The sequence below is a fragment of the Myodes glareolus genome, chromosome 8, assembly GCF_982192425.1.
Source record: "Myodes glareolus chromosome 8, mMyoGla1.1, whole genome shotgun sequence".
Classification (NCBI taxonomy): domain Eukaryota; kingdom Metazoa; phylum Chordata; class Mammalia; order Rodentia; family Cricetidae; genus Myodes; species Myodes glareolus.
Window position 1 is genome coordinate 60,234,627 of NC_142033.1, and position 5,901 is coordinate 60,240,527.

Sequence of the window (5,901 nt, forward strand, 5' to 3'; positions counted from 1 at the left end):
CAAAGTACAGGGCTGCTGAATGCAGAAGCAGCTAGGAACTTTTTAAAACTAATTGATAACCAAGCTGACCACAGACTGGCTTGAGGGAAAAACCCTGAGATCCCAGTTGTAGGGAGAGGCTTGTACTTTCATGAATTATACCTGCAGGGATCTTACCAAGTTCTCATGGGAAATATCACAGCAAATTCCCCTTTGGCTTACAATAGGATGAGGGAAGGAGTAATCATTTTTGGAATATATCCAGGCCTTTATGTTCTTCACAAATGCTTAAGGTAAACTAATCAAATCCCAATTATTAGAGGAAATGGGAACTATCCCGTCCCACCCTCGGCCTGTCTCACCTCCAGAATAAAATCAGAAAGCTAAGAAACGTCTGCAATGGCCATAGCTCAGAGCACATGTTAACTGAGAGAGCAAGAGTGAACCAACGGGCCATAAACGTTTCCCTCGTCAGCCCCTTACCGTCCTGTATAACAAGGAGACCACAACTAAGCCCTATAGTGAACATGCTCTTTAAGAAGGTTGCAGCAGACAAACAAAACAAAGACATCAAAAGGAAATGGAAGCATCAAGCAAGAGCAGTTAGTATAAATGGTAAAGAGCATAATATTTGAACACATACAAGATCTCATACTTAAAACCTCAGTTTCTATTAGTCAATACACCATATCTAATGTTCAGTAAAAATATACAAGGGACAGAGCCAAGAAAGGAAAAAATACACTATGGTGATTCGAAGAAGAAAACCAATACTCCTCGGGTGTACATCAGGGTTATCAGACCAGTTAAAACAGCAGTGATTCAGAGACCCACAACTGGACAATCTGCCAACAGTGAGAGAAATCTTGGAGCACTCAGTCTTAAATGGGATGCAAATCTCTTGCCTCAAGGTTCTGGGATCTACAAAGAAAAAGAGGCAGAAAAGTTGTAAGAGCTGGAGGTGGTGGATAGCTCCAAGGAAACAGTGTCCTCTAGAAAAAAAACATGGCTGATACTCACATGAACTCAGAGAGGCTATGGCATCACACCCAAGACCTGCACAGATTCAGACTGATGAAAATACAGTACCGAGAAGAAGCAGAAACAAAGTCTCAGACTTCCCTAATAAGCTTTTGCAATTTAGATCTGCTGGGAAAGAGGGGGAATCAGCTTTTCTCCAATGACATGAAGTTGGATATATCAACCAGACTCCAGGCAGGTCTAGGAATGGTTGACCAATACAAAACGTACTCCACGGTTCTGTGTGCTTTGGGTTTTATTTTCAATAGGTTGCCATTTTTTGTCTTAAGAGTTTTGTTTTCTTCTTTTTGAGAGAGAGATAGTATATGAAGTTGGGTGGGTAGGGAAATGGGGAGGATCTTGGAGATGTTTGGGTTGGGAAAAGAAAATGATAAAAAAAATACATGAAAAAATGTAACTTATTAATATGCTAAGTTCTGTGACAACAAAAATAGATACTATGCAAGAAGTGGGCAGTGTGAGAAGACGGAAACTCTAAGAATCAAAGGAAACGCTAGGAATCTTAGTCACTGTGACAAGAATGAAGACTATATTCCCCGGCTTCCGTTTTGGCTGGGAGTAATAATGTGCCTAGACTCCAGTTTGCAGTATGCAACCAGAACTGCTCTGTGCAGCTTCCAGGTCATGCTTCTTGACTGCGTTGAAGGACTGTGCTCCGTGGGAACTGCTGCCGTCTTCTGCCCATTCCACTGTAGGATTGTACTGATTCCTTCAGATTTTCTGCAGCCGTGGAGTCAGCTCTTTCCAATGATGGAGGGAAAGTCACTTCACTACTGAAGCAAGAGTTTCCAACTTGTCCTTTTCTCACCACAGACCCCAGAAGAATTCCGAATGGTGAAGATTCGTCACTGGTACTGAGCATGCGGCACTTGAAGAATCAACTCAGACACTTGTGGGAAGCGCAAAACACAAGCAAAACAGGAGCCATCAATACTCCAAAAACTTCTAACGAGTGTATTCTGTGTTTCCTCTCCAGCTCCATGCTAGATGAAGTGCAGACCAGGGGGTGGGCCATGAAATGGAAGCAATGGAAGGAGTCTGAATCCCTGAAGAAGTCTAGTAATAGAGCTCATATATTTTCATGCGTGAGAAATAAACTTCCAGTTTAAGCCTATGGAGATATAACTGGCTCTGTGCCCTCCTCTAAGATAAGCTTAGAGTAGAGTAGAGCCCTCCAATTCGTTGCTTACTTTTCAGTACCAAGGAAATCCTCCAACTTGCCTTGGTTGCTGTGGCAGCACATAATTTGGATCTGTGTGCACTACCAGAACCATAGCAAATCTGACAAACAGATTTGGGTGAATCCTTATCAGGAAAGGTTGAATAAAAATGCAGTCTGTTACCTCTCACATGTTTCCACTCACTTTGGGAAGACTGATACCTTGAACTACATTTGGAACTCAATATATTTAAAGATCTGACTAAAACAGTGAAGTGATCAATATTTCCAATAAGGATCAAGTCAAGGAAGTGACCACCAGGGAACTCAGTGTGTATAGCAGGATCTGCCCCAGAAGGAGTTTAAAAAGCAAAATAGAAACACATATAAAGGCTCTGCTGAACTAGCAAGTGTGTGGGCAGATGTAACCACAATGCTTAAAATGAAGATACAGTCAGTCCATTTCTCTCAAGTAAACAACTTACCAAATAAAGCTACCTAATAATACATATTCTCAAAGTCTTTGGGAGATTATGCATTTATTGTGCTATCTGCAAGATATCTTTCAAGAACAGAAAAATTGTTTCAAAATTAGTTAAACCAAAAAGATAATAACAAACCAGTTCCTCCAACTGAAAAACAAGTTATCACTTCAGGGAAAAGCTTGACTCAACAATTACAACCTGGTTTCCTATTTGCATTTTCTGAGCTTAGTTTTCAATGTTAACTTCTCTGAGGCATCCTTCTTCAACCTCCCTTCATGCTGAAGAATTCTGAAATAGGACCGAACAGGTAAGAATATTCCACACAGCTACCCAAAAAGGCATGTGGTCTCAGTTTTCCTGAACTAGCTTAGGCCATAAGACTATTTCTAACAAATTATTTGATGGCTGAGGTACATGTTTGATCCTTCTAGAATGTTCTTAGCATCCCCTGAAATACATCTATAGCACAGACTACAAGTCCTTTTCTTCTCAGTGGGCAACTGAAATGTTCATCCCAACTTCTCTTGAAGTTAGGCATGGTCGTATGATAGTGCCCTGGCTGATGGCATGAAAGGCTTACCCCTAACGAAGTCGTACATAGATTAAATTAATTTTTCTATCTGCCAGCTTTGCTACAGAGACTAAAAACTTAGAATCCAATACAACTGTGAAGATAGAAAAGCATCAACCTATTATAGAGTAAATAGGATCCATCCATAATGTAACCATCTATCTCATAAGCAAAACATACCTTTTATTAGACTTAGATGTTGGAATTTTATAATTTTATTATACTTTATTTATTTAAGGAAGGGGTGATGAGGCAGGAAGAGAACTTTTGCCATGTGTCACCTGGGGATGAAACTCAGGTCATCAGGCTGGGTTGCAAATGCCTTTGCCCTTTGAGCCATCTCACAGGCCCAGAATTGAAAATTTACCATTTATTTCTTGTAGCAATTAATATTACTTTAACCAACACAGTAATACAAGGAGCACTGTCTAAGAGTAGGACAAATGGGTGCTGGAAAGCCCAAAATAAGCAAAGTCCTTGGCAGCAGTGGTTTAGATGTGGATTATCTTTAAATGAAATAGAGGCAATTATTCTGTCGAAGACATCTGATTCTACACACTTTTATTTTCTGGAACTGTATCATTTTAATGACTTAGCCACAGACCAAGTAAACAAAGCAGCAATTGCCTTTGTACTATAATAAGGCTTTGCAAACAAGCCCTGCATTTTCGCATGGTTTCCTTGATAAATGGATGATATTTTCCTATGTTCACAAGCAGCTGTACCCAATAGAAGATGCATTTAAATTTACTCTGCATCTCGGAGAATCCCTCTTCAACACAACTCGAGTTTTCTGAAATGGAAAATGTGTTTTTCCAAAGCCTCTTCATCTTGAGTTTTAACATGCAAGCAAAGGCTAGGAGAGGAAAATGAAACCAAGGGGCATATGAAAAGCAACAGAAGAAGCTACAAGCCATACCCAAAGCCAGCAAAGGGGGGGGCAGGGCCCCTGGTTGAAGTCCAAGACAATAATGTCTTATCTGAAATGAAATATGCCCAGGGTAGAATGAGATTGGTATCGAAAACAAAGCATGAGTAAGGTATTAAAAAAATAAAGGCCAGGAACTGATATGCCGGGTGACAACCTAGCAGTCCCTTGCCTGGAGAGTCCCTCCCTTTTGGGCTGAAGAAATTCTACTGATCTTTCTGGAATAAATGTCACAGCTATGGAGTGGTTTTTTAATTGCAATTTCTTCCCCATCATATAGACTATTTTTCCTATTAAAATCACCTCAAAAAGCATTCTTCTCCTTCCATAACTCCTCTCTTTACTAAAATTACAGTGTTATCTGAGTAAAGATCAGGCTCTACCTTCCCATCTAGTGTGAGGGTTGAGCAACATGAATGTGTTGCCTTTTCACCCACATGATTGTAACTCCTGCTGTGGCACCCAGTACACAGCAGGAGCTTTTTAGCTGTGAAAGTCTTCTGGAGAATAGGTAGGGTGGAATCAAGCACTGGTCTAAAAAGATTGAGTTCATAGATACACCTTAAACTTATATTTTCCTTTGCACCAATTCTGAAACAAAACTACAAAAGTCTAAAGCTAGTAAAATTTTGTCTGTTAAACCACATAAGAAATCATGTGTGTTTTAAAACACTTGGAAGGATTGCGGGAACTTTCCCTAGATGTTTTTCTTTGAGAAATGAACTAGCGTCTCTGAAAACAATGAGAATCAAACTAGCATTAGCCAACCCCTTAAGCACACCATGGGCCCAAGGCTTCTATCCCTGAAAAGAGTTGTGTTGACTCTTGAACTTCACTTCGGATTCACTGAGGCTTTATCATTTTCCCATCATGTAAAGTACAACCTCTTCATTGCTCTGAGGGAGTCCCAACTGTCTCATTTGTACAGTGACGTGAAAGCGCACCTCCCAAGGCAATGTGAATGCATAACTTCATTATATTAGACACAGCCACCTCCAGGCTGTCAGAGGTGCACTGCTCTGTTAGTTTATGTCTGTCATGATGCTTCAAACAGTTTCACTGCCTTTCCATCTCACTGCAGTCATTATGCCTTCCCATACTTAATTCTATGTCAAGTTTGTTCACAGAGTAGAAGAACCTCATCTACTTCAGACAAAGGGCTCAGTAGTAGGGTGAATAGTATTTTTCAGATAACATTCATATGTATGGAATTTATAAAATCTCATCCAAAATTCATAGAAATCCTGTGGAATGGGAAGTTTTTACCAGCCCACATGCAGTAAGCTCATGAAGAGAGAGTTTGAAATTCCAAGTTAGATCTGCTTGACTCTAACTCATGTCCTCCAAAGTATCACACAGCCTTTCTACTTCCCTCTCTTTATCTTCTTGCTCCATTCCAGTAGTAGAAGCTTTCCTTGAACTGTTGCTTGGTTAAATGCCAAGTGTGAACTAAAAGTGTGTTACCACATGTGGACACTATGAATTAACTATTCCACAAAAGCCAGAATATACTATTGTCAGTCAAATATTGTAACAGACCACTTGGTAGGTAGTTCTGATCTTAGCTGTTGTCATCGGGAGATATTTGTGATGGTAGACCTAAGACAGAATACAAAGAATGACATTTTAAATAACAATTTTGAAATCAGCAGTCAACCTTAAAAGTATTCTTTGTTCCTAACCAAAAATCACAGCTATTTCAGAAAGTACAGAAATATATAAGAAGGATAAGTGTATC